Raw genomic sequence first — 14672 nt, 5'->3', positions numbered from 1 at the left:
TTGAGGGTGGGCGTGCGCGTCTTGGGGTTGATTGCAAAGCCCTTCTCCGGTTTCCTTGGAGGGCATAATGGGTATGAAGGAATTCCGTGTGTAGAAGCAGCAAGGGCTGGTCCCGGCTTGCTCGCGGAGGCCAATGCCAAGTGGCCAAGGCCGAAAGAAGGCCGGAGCTACCGTGTGCGGAGGCGGCCAGCACCACTCCCGGGGACGCGGAAGGGGTCACTCGCGCGTGTGGGGCTAGGCGGGTGCCAGTGCGGGTGGGGAGCCCCGGGGGCCGGGGCGGGCCGGGGCGGGCTGGGGCGGGGCGGGGCGGCCGCAGCGGGCCGGGCTGGGGGCGGGCCGGGGCGGGGCGGGCCGGGGCGGGGCTCCGGGGCCGTCTCGCAGGCTGCGGCGGCCACAGGAGAGGCGTCCACAGCGGCGGCAGCTGGGGCAGCGGCGGACGCGCGGCCGAGCAGGGCGGCGGCGACCCCGGGTGAGCGCAGCGCGGACGCGGCGGGGGCGCTGCGGGAGCGCGGGTGGGGGTCGGCAGGGAAGGCTGCTCGGGAGGCGCCGGGGAGAACCCTGCCATCCTTCCGCAGCTCCCGCTGCCCCTGCAGCCTTCAGGGGAGGGACGGAGGGAGGGACGGAGAGCGGAGGACCCAGTCCTTCAGTCCTTCTCCGGTGATCGCCGTCCAGATGTCTGTCTGTGCGTCCGTTGCCCCGCTCCCCAGGACTGCTTCCCGATTGTGTTACAGGTCACCCCCGTCACCCCTCAGCCACTCGGTCCCCCGGCCCCTCCAGTTTCCCCGCCCCCAGCCAGGTATCTTCAGCTCCAAAGCCATTCTTCCAGGACACCCCAACCTTCTGCTTCCCCCTTCCCACCACCAGAGGCCCAGGCTCCCCGCCTCTGTCTACAGCGCCCGGAGGCAAGGATGACCCCCACCCCCCTGCCCCCAGTGCTTGCACACCTGGACCCTTCTGCGGCCACCTGCCCTAGATGTTCTTAGCCAGTCAGCGCACTGCTGTGTCTAGGACCGGGCCTCCTGGCCCTATCACCTTCCTCCTCCTAAGAATCCCAGTCTGGCAAAAGGGGCTTTACAGATCTTTCGCTTTGGGAACAATTTGACCCACTTCCCAAAAGGCTGGTCCCAGGCCAGCCGTGCTATTTGGTGGAGACACCTGTCTTGCCTGCCAGCCAAAAGACTAAGAAGCCTCTGTCAAAATGGGCCAGTGGGTTCCCGGATCCTTCTTCAAGCTGTCCTGACTTGCTGGCCAGTGTTCCCAGGAACCAGAACGGAGACCTTTGTCACTTAAGACCTCCGGGGGTATTTGCTGAGTCCACCCCCAGATCCTAGGAATTCCCCCAGCCACTGTGTTGGGTGTGTAGAGTCGTGCAGTGACAGGCCACCCTTCAGGGCCTTGTCTCCTTACCCATGTCCTTGTTTCCCTGCTTGCGCCCCAGGGACTCCAGGGGCAGGTGTTTGGGGCCTTGGTCGCCCCCACAGCTCTGTGGCCCTCCTGCCTTACTCTGTTGGAAACTTTTCCCGTCTTTCACCATCACTGTCCCTCTGGATAGGGCCTGGGCCATCTGCATTGCATTGAGTCCCCTGGGCACAGCAAGCTGGGCTGGGACCGGGAAGGGCTGGGACCTGGGCTGCAGTGAAGGGCCAGCAGGAGGGGATGGCTGCTAGCCAGGTCAGGCGAGCATCTGGGCCTGGGGACTAGGGCTTTGGGGTGGGTCTGCGCTTTCACTGAGCCCCGAGTGGGGTCCCAGGCTCGCTTTGCTGTGACGAGAGGAGGCAGAGCAGGGGCTGTTTTTCCTGCGTGCTTCTGACTGTCTTGTGTTGCTATGGTGACAGTTTTGCCTCTCTTCCTCCTTCTGACTCTTCTGGGAGCTGGTTTTTATTGGTCTGTTGTCCTGTCTTTTATGACTCTAATTTCTCCTTTCTACTTGCTCTGAAATAAACAGTCATAAACATGGGCACTGGGCCCAGGCTGGGGGCTGGCAGAACTTCACCTCCTTCTGGCCCCGGGCTCCTACGAGGGAAGAGAGGTGGGGACAGACCTGCCCACTCTCTCTCCTGCCTCCAGCTCTGGGAAGCGGGCAGCGCCTCCGTCTCAGGCATACCATGCCTCCCATCCTGCCTCTCTGCTAATAATAGACTCCATGTGTAGTGAGGGAGCTCACTGATGTTCATGACAACGCTGTGGGCTCGGGGCTGTCCCCACTTTGCAGATAACAAAACCAAGCTCAGAGTGAGCCATTTCCCTCAGGTCACACTGGATTTAGCCTGTAGTCAGAGCTCAGTTTTTGTTCAACGAATGGAACAGTGATGGAGCTGGTCCCAAAGGCCCACGTCCCTGACTTCCCACCCGGTAGGCTTCCTGGTCTTGCTCCTCCCGCGACAACAGAGCCCCCTAAACCCCGTGTTCTGGGGTTGCCACTGACTCCCACAATGGCAAGCTGCCAGGGAACTGCCTGTCAGGTCTTCGGTGCACCCTTGACCCCAACTGTTGGAGACCTAAGTTGAGAGGAGAGTGAAGCCACTTGTCACTTCCTGTTTTTTTTTTTTTTACTCAGCACCAAGAAGCATTCAGTTTGCTTTTGCTCTCAGGGCCTAGATGCAACTGGGTAAGTCAGGGGCACTGAGAGCCAAGTTAACCTCCACCCCACCCCCATCCCAGCCAGCCCTGAGTGAGGAGTTCAGAGTTGGCCAGGGCTATAGGTCACCGACTGTCAGCCGTCAGTGACACTCTCCAGAGAAGCTGCCCCCTCTCTTCCCTTTTATTTTTGCTTTTTTGCATACTTTCTTCTTTCCCACCACCCTGCGCCCCCCCCCCCCCAGCTTTGTCTATCTATGTTGCAGGCTTGGTAACATGAAAAGACTAGGGAATCAGCAGCCTCATTGTCAAATGTTGGTCCTGGAGAAGTCGTTCACTCCTATGGGCCTCAGTTTACAGTCTTTAAAACGGGTTTGACAGCCTCTATTCCAGTAGCCGAGTTTGCTTGTTCCTGAAGGACAGCAAGAAGTAGCCTGTGGGGGGTGTTTTGAAGGGTTGAAGCCCTGAAGCACCTATAATGCCCTCATCCCACTGGGAAATCTCAGTGTTGAAGAGACCCTGAACTATTGCCTGGAGATGGAAACCTGGTCTAGGAATCATTAAGCCGTGATATCTCAAGGTTGGGAGAATTATCTCTTGTCCAGCCTTGATGTTGAATTCACTTCCCTTCATGCACTTGGCCTTCAATGAGCATCTACTCTGAACCAAATACAGCTTTGGGAACTGCACATTTAAAACCCTGTCCATGGGGCGCCTGGGTGGCTCAGTGGGTTAAAGCCTCTGCCTTCGGCTCGGGTCATGATCTCAGGGTCCTGGGATCGAGCCCCGCATCGGGCTCTCTGCTCAGCAGGGAGCCTGCTTCCTCCTCTCTCTCTCTCTGCCTCCCTCTCTACCTATTTGTGTTCTCTCTGTCAAATAAAGAAATAAAATCTTAAAAAATAATAAATAAAACCCTGTCCATTATTCCTCTTCTCAAAGAATGAAGTCAGACATAGGAAGAGATCCTTATGATACGTCAGGGGGGTGGTGCAATGAAGGAAAAGTCAGGGAGAGGTGGGGCCCCAGACAACTTGACTAGGGCACCCATTAATGTTGAATCAGGCATCTTGTGCTTGATGGCTACAATTTAGTTGTCTTACCACTGCCCACTTGGGGAGCCCGAGTCCACCCCACACGGCGATGGGTGATTGTTTCAGAGCCCCTCCCTTGACTGGTGATCAGGAACAGCAGAAGCCCACGGCCAGGAGCCAGTTCTGCCTTCCTTGCTGAGTTTCGACTCATCGACCCATAGTATCCTCTGGTTCCTACTTCATCCTGCTCAAAATCCTTTCTCAGAGGCTGCATGATTTACCTGACAGTGCAGAATGGTGATGGGAAAGAAGTAGATTTTGGAGTCAGCTATGAATCCAGACTCCGCTACTGCTGTGTCCCAGCTGTGGGATCCTGCAGTACTGTTTAACCCCTCCGAGCCTCAGTTTTTGTACCTGTAAAATGGTAGTACTGATACTTGCCTTCTAGGAAGGAAATGATCTCATGTCTTTATGGCATCTGGCATGGTGCCTACCTCACAGTAGACTTGCCCTTATTTACTTTCATTGATTAGAAAAGAGTTCTCAGTTACTGGGCCTCTGGGTCCTCTTAGAACAGAGGTGGGGAGCTCTTTGGACTAAATATGGCCTTCGGAGATCTATTCATTATCTGGAAGGTTAAAAATTGCCATGCGCCAGTTCCTCAATTGCTGGTTAGTCTGCGAGATATCTCTCAACAGATAAACTATGCTCCAAACACGGTGAGTTTACGCAAATCACCAACTTTGTTTTCTCAAAGAAAGGAATGAATTTGAAATGACCAAAAAAAAAAACCCTCTGAGTTCAAGAATATGTTACTATCTGTGAGAATACTGTAATTTGCTTCTTTGCCTTTGATTTTATTGTCAAATCCAAAGATTCATTGTCCAGGCCAGTGTCAGGGAACTTATTGCCTGTATGTTCTAGGCCATTTATGGTTTCAGATCTTACTTGCAAGGTTTTAGTCTATTTCATGTTCATTTTCGTGTACGGTGCAAGGTTATGGTCTGGTTTCATTCTTTTGCATGTGGCTGTCCAGTTTTCCCAACACCATTTGTTGAAGACACTGTCCTTTCCCCATTGTGTACTCTTGGCTCCTTTGTCAGAGAACACTTGAAAATGAATGTTTCATACGTTTTATACTGGGCGTGTTTAGCTTCTTTTTTTTGAAGTTACCATGTTACATTGTAAAATTTACTGTTACATTGTAACATCTACCATGTTACATTGTAACGTGTACCATATTATGTTTTTCTCAAATCACCACCAGAACTTTGTGACGTTAGTATTCTTGTCCCCTTTTTTATAGTTAGGGAAAGCGGGAAAGGCAAGGTAACTGGTGGAATCTATCAGCTAGTAAGGGACAGGGCCAGAATTAAAACTGGGGCCTGCTTGCACTTTCCGCCATAGTAACAGTCTTGTCATTTCCTTGGCTGGTGTGTCAGTGACCTAAAATAATTGTGTTTGGAGAAGGAGAGCAGATTTCAATGGGAGTGGAACTGGTCAGTAACTTAGACTCGTAGTAAATATTTAGAGACCTTTAATAAGGGTTTTGCTCTCAGCGTAGCATTAACGAAGCTTTGTGTGGTTGGCTGATGCCTCATTTCTAGAAGTGATGAATGGAGGAGGAGTCTGATATGTCTGAGTTAAGAGAACATATTCCGTGATGCTAGAAGTAGTTTCCTTTGCTCAAAAATGGATTGCTGGTTTGTCATTGAAATAAACTGAACTGATTTTATAACCGAACATATGAACGGAAAGCATGACAGGTACAACCCAGGAATATATACGGACCAATGCAACAAGGTCAGGAAATGTGGGTGGATGGCTTTTAAAAGGGAGGGTGATTTGGATGCAGGCTGGCATCATAACCCATGTCTAGGAAGATGGAGGTACTGAAAAGCAATTGCAAAAATTGCTCACTCCTGGCCTTTCTCAGGTAATTTAGAAGCCTGATTTCCCCAGTTAGGAAGCCATTGTCCCAGTGAATCCAAGTGCTAAAAATGGGTGCCCTGTTCACCCAGCAATGGGCTTCCTGGGTCCAGCCTGGTGCTGCAGACAGATGTGCTTCTATTTGCAATTATCTCAGGACCCGAGTCTGGTGTCTGCTTATTTAATGACTTCACTTTCTAATAAAAATTCTGTATGGCGTAGATAATTAGATCTTTAAAATGAAACTGGGGAAATGGTCTGCCCCCAAAGAATAGCAGTTTTATGGTGGATCAAGCATTAAAATGAGATCATTCATTCACTTAACAAATATGTATGGGGTAGGCTCTTGCCCTGTGCTGTGCTAGGTAGGATACAGTGATCAAGAGGACATCGTCCCTGCCCGCAGCCAGCTGTCATTTCGGGCGAGGCAGAGGAGAAGCCGCGTACCTAAGTGGACCCTTGTCATTTGTCCTACAGAGTGCCGTGTGCCAGAAAAAGAGGGAAATGTAATCATTTCGACTCTTGCTGCAACACAGTGAGAGTTATAACTGTGTTATTTGTGGTGTCCATGAATTACACCTGACACGTTGCAGGGAGAGGGCAAAAACACGTCCCTGGGGCAGCTGATGACCCAGGTGTGGCTCTCAGCCCTGCTCCTCACTGCCTGGGTCAGTTTCTCTGTCGGTGAAACAGGAAGGTTGGATTTGAGGGCTTAAAAGTGTCCTTATGCATCGAGCCTGATGATTCTAATATGCCCGGGACCCCCTTTTCCTGAGTGACAGGGGAAGAGGCAAACCTGGTAGCCTTAGTCAGGCGGGCCGCCAAGGCCAAGCTGGGCATGGGGAAAGCCAAGGGCATTTTCAAATAATTTTCTCAAAGAGCAGAGAAACCTTGCTCTCCTTCCCAGAAAGGGAACCGCCATTCTGATTGAGCATCAGATAAATGAGTGGAAGTCAAGGCCAATGACAACAAGGAGAAACAAAAGGAATGCTGAGCTCCAGCTCAGCAGAGGTGGGGAGGAGTCACCCGCTTACTCCCACTTCCCAGGGTCTCTGCTGACATGGAGATGGGGGGCTTGGCTTCACAGATGTCTTGGCTACCGTAATTGCTTTAAGTTAATGTCCTTTAAAAAAATTAATTTGGTTTGATAATCCCCGGGCTTTAGAGTAAATGAAAATGCACAATCATTTTAGGATTATGAGGAACAATGACGAACACACAACTCTCTCAGCACTCCATCAAGTCCCATCATTCCCACTGACAACCAAACACAGGCCCTTCCAGAAGCAAACACGGGACTGGGTCCCAGTTGCCTAGACTAGGATGGCAGTGTGCTGTGGCTGAGGGGCGAGCAACTTCTCATCTGTCTGAGGCTCGTGGTTCTCTCGGTCCAACATGGGCCCTAGCACCTTCCGAGGCATGGAAATCATTGTCTGCAGCAATTATGAGCATTTCAGATCACTTATAGCCATCTTCTGAAGAACTTTTGAAATGGATATCCCCATTCTGGATGGGGAAACAGAAAAGCAGAGGTGTTAAGAAGGAGCTTTGCATAAAGTCACCTCCTTAAGGAAGGTTGTGGCCTGATCCCTGAAGCCACATCTATGTGCCTGCAAAGCCTGGTCTCTCTCTGTCACTCACACGAGAGATGAGAGCCATGCGTCTGTGACGAGCGTGCAATTAATAAGCATGGGTCTTGGCTAAAATCCTCATCTCAAAGAGCTATATGTGCTTCCATACCTTGAAATTGAAACAAAAGAAGGAGGAGGGGGAGTAGAGGGAGGAGAAGAGGAGGAGGAGGAGAAGAAGAAAATAGAACTGTATTTTCAGGCTTCCCTGGGACCGTATCTCTGCATCAGACTGATGTCCTTGGACGGTGTCCTTTGCTCAGCCCACTTCATCAGAGAACGCCATCCAGCAGGAATGAGCAGAGCCTCTGGTGTGTGCGGCATATGGCCTTGCTGAGCTGTGGAACCCACCCAGTTGAGGCAGGCTGTGCAGAACTTATTTTTCAGACCTCTCCCTGTGACAGCTGGAGGTCACGGGAACGTGAGAGAACTGTGGGCTCAGTTGCAGAATGACGGAGTTTGCCTGTCCTGGAAACTGGAACGACACCTTTGGTCTACTTCCTCTATTGTACAAAAACCGAAGTCAAGAGAAAGAGACAGATAGATTGGGTAGCCAATAGCAAAGGCTTTTCCAAGGCTAGCACAAGAATTCAGCTTCACAGAAGCTGCAGTGGGACTACAGCTCTTTGAGAGGTCTGGAGGTGAGACGTGTATCTAGAAGTTCTGGGAGAATATCCCAGGGCTACAGAGAAAGCAAGCAAACCTGGGTTGAAATCCTGGCTCTCCCCCTTGGCAAATTCCTCAGGCTTGCTAAGGTTTGTAATTGATGAGCTGAAGTTAATGATACTTGTGTCTCAGGAATATTGTAAAGGACATATTGATTAAACCTATGTCAGTCTCCCTTTTGTGCCTGCTCGTCGAAGAAAATTTTTGAGAATTTTTTGCTATTTCCTTTAGGCTCCTCTTTATTTGTTGTTTGGGGTAGAAAATGACCTGGGGCTTCTCTTTGCCTTTAGAAATACATTCCTGAATTGCCCCCCCGACAGATCCCCCGAATCCACTCCTCTGGGTTGATACTTCTAGCTGGGAGCCTTCATTTTATACTTGAATTGAAGCTGGCTGTAGTGTTTGCTGGAGTGTAGTGTAAGGGTTATATTACTCTGTAAGTCACCCTAAGTCTTTTTCTTACTGTGCGTGGGGGGGGGGGGCGGGGGCGGTTCTTTCTGGAGTGTTGAAGTTTCAAATCTGGGCCCTTGAGTGCCTTCAGACAGAAAAATTAGTTTATAAGCTGTTTTCTGACATTCCCCTTTTTGCAAGTCCAAAATCCAAAATCATCTGAAAAGTTAAAGTTTTATCTCTCATAGCTCAAGCAAAAGCTGGCCTGATCGTACCTGAGACTATGGGTAGTTTTTCTTTATACCACTCTAGGTGGGTAAGCTTTCATCAGATGGGTGAGTGCCCCACCCCCGCCACCCAGGGTATACATAATACCTGCACTATATTATTGTTTTAAAATCTGAAAGATTCTGAATTTGCAAGTACATATAGGGAAGAGATTTCAAAGAAGGGCTTGTGGGCTGCTTCTTCAAAAGCCCATAAGAACACACAGCATCCCTTGGGTTGGGGGCTTGGGGAGATATGAGTGGGAACTTGAACATCCTACTTTTGGTACCAGCTGGTATGGGGACTTGGTTCATTCATTCTTCATCAGAAGCCTTAATACATATTGTGTACGTGATAGGTATTACATGCTATATTCGTGCAATAAAGGAAGCTAGAGAAAAGAAAATGTTGAGAAAATCATAAGGAAGAGGAAATATATTTATAGTTCTGTACTGCAATTGTTAAAAAAAAAAAATCCAAGTATAAGGGACCTGCATGGTTCAAACCTGTGTTATTCAAGGATCCACTGTAATAGGGAAAAAATATTAAATGACCATCTTTGGCACAGACCCAAAACAACAACAGCAACAACAACAACAAAACCTTTTAAAGCATCAGTTCCAAAGTTTCATGGAGACAAAGTGATTTTTTAGAAAATTCCATTGAACTAAAAATAAGCTGGGAATTTTTGGTCTGGTGTGCTTATAGTCCAATGTCATCATTGGCCTGTGGAGGAAGGTAGAAGGGAATTTTTAAATCTTACTCATCATTTTAGCCACGTGAGGAGGAACCAGGTCCTGAAGAGTGAGCCAGGGGAAGTGAAAGCGGCCAGCCGAGCGTGAGAAGGTCTTGCTTCTTATCTCGGGTCTGCTCTTGACTTGGCCATTCAGCTTGGGCTGTTGCTTTCCTTCTCTGGGCCCTAGGAACTTGGTTTCTAAGTCAACTAAGTCTTTCTCCCTCTCTGAGAGGTTGGGAGTGGAGGTGGGGGCCCCCAAGAGGTGAAAAGAGCTCAGCGGCCAGCTTGCTGGCCGTGTTCTGGTAGCTTCCATCCGGCCTCCATGCAGACCGGAGAGGAGGCCAAGAGGATTCACCACACTCTGCATCGGTTTCCTCAGACTGTTCCTTCTCACAGCTCTGACCTTATGATTCCTCAGGACTGGTTTTGTGTGGGATCCACTGGGGCTCTAGGCCCTGCACCATTGCCCAGCAAGGGCTCAGTGATGCTCCCGCAAACGTGGCAGGTGACCGGGTCCCTGCTGGAGGTGGCCTTCCCTGTGGCTGCTCTCTTGCCTGGGGTAGTTGTTGAGGCCAAGGCTCAGTGTTGCTGAGAAGTCAGGAAGGAGTGTGAAAGTTCCCTCTTATAGACCTTGGGACCAGGAAGCTCTGTCCGGGGAAATGGAAGAGTGTACCTTCATGAGCTAAGCATGGGTTATAGAAGCTCTAGGGAAAGGGCTTTGGGGATGAATCTCATTCTCTCTCTCTCTCCTTCTTTATTTCTTTGCCTTTTAAGTTTACACTTCGGGTATCATAATTCTGGCTTTTGCCAGGGTGAACACTTCACCTGTCCTCCCGGATCTAACTGTGGAAGAAGGCAGTACATCTGCCTCTCCCTGGCTCCCACCCTGGTCATCTCCCCTCCCGGTAACTCATGTTAGGAGCTAGGGGCCTGACTGTGGACAGGGGCTTTCCACAGTGGAGAAGTGACCTCCAATTTTAGGATCCTGAAGCCTCTCTATTCATAGAGACTATGGGAGCCACTGGGGAGTGGGAAAGAGGGTAGAAACCAGGGCGTGCTGAGGTGGGGGTATTTCTGGGAATGGCTGGTGCTTGTAAGTTAGAGAGGCCTGGACGTGTGTGTATGTGTGTGCGTGCGCACGCACACGCACACACACACATGCACTTCCAATGCATGTGTTAGGGAGTCCTTTCAGATTCTGGGAGGCGCTGCCAAGACCTGAGCCCTGCTGGGTCTACTCTGAACAAGGCCCACCTCGATCTGAGCCCTGGTTTCTGTGTAGCTCACTGGGGGACTGATCACTGATGTGCTTCCCCGGGGCTAAGGAACCTTTTGTGTTTCAAGGACCAGTGACCCCTGAGATCGGCAATTCTGGGCTTCCCTGGCAGGAAGCCACTACATTATGTTTCTTAGGGGGAAATAGCTCATCCTTTTGCTTGGGAAACACAGAACTCTGTCAAATCTTATTCTAGACATACTTGAAAATACTCAAATCCTTTTGAGCTTATTACTTTAAAAATAAATGAAAGAAAACCCAAATAGAAGGTTTCAAATGTAAAGGACGAGGGAACTACTCAGTTTTGTTTAACAGCCAGTTGGGGGACATAGGAAAAGATGATGAAGCAGAAAGGCAAGAGAAGGAAAAAGAGAAACCCAGAAGGAAAACTGTGGAGCTGCCTCGATCCCAGGAACCTTGGGAACCCAGGTCCTCTTGTGCAAGCTAAGTGGAGTCGGGAGCCTGGAGGGGAGAGGGCAGAAGTAGGGAAGTAGGGAGCTAGGGATCCTGGCTCAGTTTAGCTTCCTAAGCTTCCAAGGAGCCGGAAGACCTAGCAGAATATGGAGGGAGCAGGACCTGGGGAGTTCCTGAGGAACTGAGGTCTGCCACGGACTCACTTAACTTTCTGCGATCATCCTCCCTCTCTAGATCCTGGTCACTGACTAATAAGTGAGTTTCACTAGATAAAGAGTAAAGTAATTCCTGGGGTGGAAGAGGGGATCCTGACCCCCAACTCTGGGCCCAAGGCTCTCTGGGAAAGGGAGAAGGAAAGCCTGACTCTGGTCTGCGGTGGTGGCCTCCCTCCCCATAGGGTCCATCCACATGCGCGCTTTCCTCCCTCGTGCCTGGGAGCAAGCCTGTAAGCGCGTGCTTGAGTGAATGAAGGGTTATATGCACATTTCCTATTTTGTCCTCCTTTTAAAGCACTGTGTCAAGATGCTATCTCCTCCTCCCTTTTTTACATCATTCACTCGCTAACCTGCTAGCGAGGTTGTGGGTTGTACGAATTTAATCTGCTCAACCTCAAGTTCAGGAAATACTTTAAGTAGCTCATAGAAACAGAAATAGCGATGGTGTTTTTGATATTTTATGGTATATGCACATGAATTATTTTTATGACCCAGGACAAGCAGGGGCCCTCGTTTTTCAAAGCCCACTCAAATGCTCAGTTATGTTAGTACCAATGAGTTACGCTCTTCAGTGCACATGGAGCACCTATTAATTCTATTTTACTAGGCTGCCTGTGTGCATTTCTCACCCTATAGACAACCTTGCGAGGCAGATCTGTTGATTTCTCATTAGAAAATAAAGGCAAGGATGTCAAGAGAATTTTACAAACTTGCTTTGAGACATAGGCCTGAAAATGGGGCCCCAGGATTTTTACTCCAAACTGCCCAGATCTCAAAATCCCACACATACCCACACCACATAGTTCACTGCTTCCAGGCCACAATCTTATTTTTCAGGAAAATACGATTTATTTTTTTTTTCCTGCCACGACTCTCCTTAAGCCTCAGAAAATACAATCTGAGTTGGAGTGCGCTGCCTTTTTCCAGAATGGAGTTCCACGGCTCTCCCTGCTGTAATGTAAACTGCATGCAGTCACTGTATTTCCATATAACAAACTTTGACTATGCACTTCCAAAGTAGCAGACACTGCTCGAGAAGCTTTTCTGTGTCATTTAGTAGGAAAAGATGTGGACTTTATCTTACAGAGGGCGAAATTCAATGCAATGATGTACATAAAGGCAAATAGCATATGAAAAGGGGATGGTTCGCTTTGTGAATGAACAATTCAGAACGTAGTTCTAGAGCGTGCTTGGGATTTTGCTTTTGGCCTGGGACCGAGGCACCCCTTGTTAAACTACAAGATCAAGTTCAGCTGACCCACTCTGCTCACACCCGCATTGTGCCTGGCTTCCTCAGTCTCCGTCAGCTGCGGTTGGAACCTAATTTGGTAGTTGTGGAGAAAGGCATGGTTCCTCTTGTCTTTCCCCATCTTGAGTTAGCCTGCACCGTCCCTAGCTCATTTTAGTTAGTCTGAACTCCTGTTTCAGTTTCATTGCTCATCATAGACTTGCCAACATTATGCATTAGCTTCGTATTACAGAGGAGAAAGCAGTAACATGATTTACCCAAGATCACATGTGGGCTTGGCATTCTTTTTCCGAAATGATTTTTAAATTTTTTTTTATTTAAATTCAATTAGCTGACATATAGTACATCGTTAGTCTCAGATGTTTGATAACTTATCAGTTGCAGATGACACCCCGTGCCTGTCACAACACGTGCCTTCCTTTTTTTTTTTTTTAACATTTTATTTATTTTACAGAGAGAAATCACAACTAGGCAGAGAGGCAGGCAGAGAGAGAGGAGGAAGCAGGCTCCCTGCGGAGCAGAGAGCCCGATGCGGGGCTCGATCCTAGGACCCTGGGATCATGACCTGAGCCGAAGGCAGAGGCTTTAACCCACTGAGTCACCCAGGTGCCCCAACATGTGCCTTCCTTAAGGCCCATCACCAGCTACCCCATCCCGCCATCTCCCTCCAGCAACCTTCAGTTTGTTTCCCAGAGTCAAGCCTGCGTGACTCTGTCGGTTAAGCATCTGTCTTCAGCTCAGGTCATGATCCCAGGGTTCTGGGATTGAATCCCATAGAGGACTCCGGGCTCAGCAGGGAGCCTGCTCCTCCCTCTCCCTTTGCCCCTCCCCTGCTTGTGCTCTCTCACACTCACTCTCTCTCTCAAATAAATAAATAAAATCTTAAAAAAAAAATCCGTTGAGTTTCGGTTCTGATGTTACCATTTCTTGGATATATCCCCCAACTTCTGCCAAATCCATCCGTCCATCCATCCATCCACCCACCCATCCATCCATCCATCCATCCACTTACTCAACAAATATTTATCAGGCATTCACAGTGAGCTGGGCATTTCTCCTCGGTATCAACTTCTGGAGATTCCGCAGTGAAGCAAACAGGCAAAAAGCTCCTTGCCCCCATGAAACTCTATTCCACTGGGGAGAGATGTGCCATAAACACGTGAAAAAGTAAAATGTGTGTTATGTTAGATGTCCTATGTTCCATGCAGAAGACTGAAGCAGAGAAGGTGGACAGTGAGGGGAAGTGGGGGAAGGGTTGCTACTTGACATTGGATGGTCACAGAAGTCCTTGTGAAAGGTGAGGATGAAGGAAGGTCTGCGGGAAGTGAGAGAATGAGCCATGCACCCGGCTAGGGAAGCCATGGTCCAGAAAGAGGGTAGGCAGGGTAGGTGTACCCAGCCTGTTGAAGGACCGACCGGGAGACCAGGACTTGTTGCTGAGTGGACAGGGGGGCAGGGGTAAACAGAGATGTTGGGTTGACAGTCTAGGGCTGGCCTGTGATTTTCTTTCCTTTTTTTCCCCCCTAAGACTCTATTTATTTACTTGGCAGAGAGAGACACAGTGAGAGAGGGAACACAAGCAGGGCAGAGTAGGGGAGGGAGAAGCTGGCTTCCCGCTGTGCAGGGAGCCCAGTGTGGGGCTTGATCCTAGGACCCTGGATCATGACCTGAGCAGAAGGCAGACACTTAACAACTGAGCTACCCAGGCGCCCTGGCCTGTGATTTCAGTCACCCCCGCTGGTCCCTCTGACTTAGAGCCTTCACCGTATTTTTAGGGTCACCTTTTCCGCAGCTCTGCACCCATATTGGTCTCTGCAGCCTGGAGGGAAGGCCTCTTACATCGCTGGTTTTCACATCCCCAGTCCCCAGCTCAGGCCTAGGGGAGAGGAAGAGTGCAGCGTTTATAAATCTACTCCTTTTCTTCTGCTTCTTTTTTGAAGGCCAAGTGTTCTCATTAAAGACTATTTGTGATTCTTTTGATAAAAAATGGTTATTTTGAAGGAATGCCACTTCTAAACTCCAATTAGCCACTTCCTTTTTGGACAGCCATCAAAGGGATGGACTCCCTGGGGAGAGAACAAGGTGCCAGGAAAAAGCTGGAAGCGAAAGTTGCAGAGAGGAGGGTGTTCCCTGGAGTCCAGGGGACGAGGGCCTCACCCGAAATCCCCAGGGACGGAGCAGGACGGCCCGGTTCCCTGCTGGGGACTGGTGTTTACAGAGAGTGACCACAGGCTGGAACGAGGAGGCTCTCGAGAAACCCTCAAAGCCTGTCAGGAGACCAGCCAGGACTTTCC

The 14672-nt window shown here is 49.7% G+C and overlaps 1 protein-coding gene across 4 annotated transcripts in view; it reads left to right on the top strand.

Moving 5' to 3' along the window:
* The first annotated feature begins 380 nt into the window (after window positions 1-380).
* The window catches only part of CYRIA (CYFIP related Rac1 interactor A), a 106039-nt gene continuing 91747 nt past the window's right edge, over window positions 381-14672 (top strand). For all 4 annotated transcript variants that reach the window (XM_045979522.1, XM_045979518.1, XM_045979521.1 and 1 more), the window contains exon 1: window positions 381-469. The gene's annotated coding sequence lies outside the window, so the exon portion shown is untranslated. The remainder of the gene's footprint in view (window positions 470-14672) is intronic.

Source organism: Meles meles, chromosome 15, assembly GCF_922984935.1.
Source record: "Meles meles chromosome 15, mMelMel3.1 paternal haplotype, whole genome shotgun sequence".
Taxonomy (NCBI): domain Eukaryota; kingdom Metazoa; phylum Chordata; class Mammalia; order Carnivora; family Mustelidae; genus Meles; species Meles meles.
Note: the sequence above shows the minus strand (reverse complement) of the source record. Positions and strands in the feature narration are given on the sequence as shown.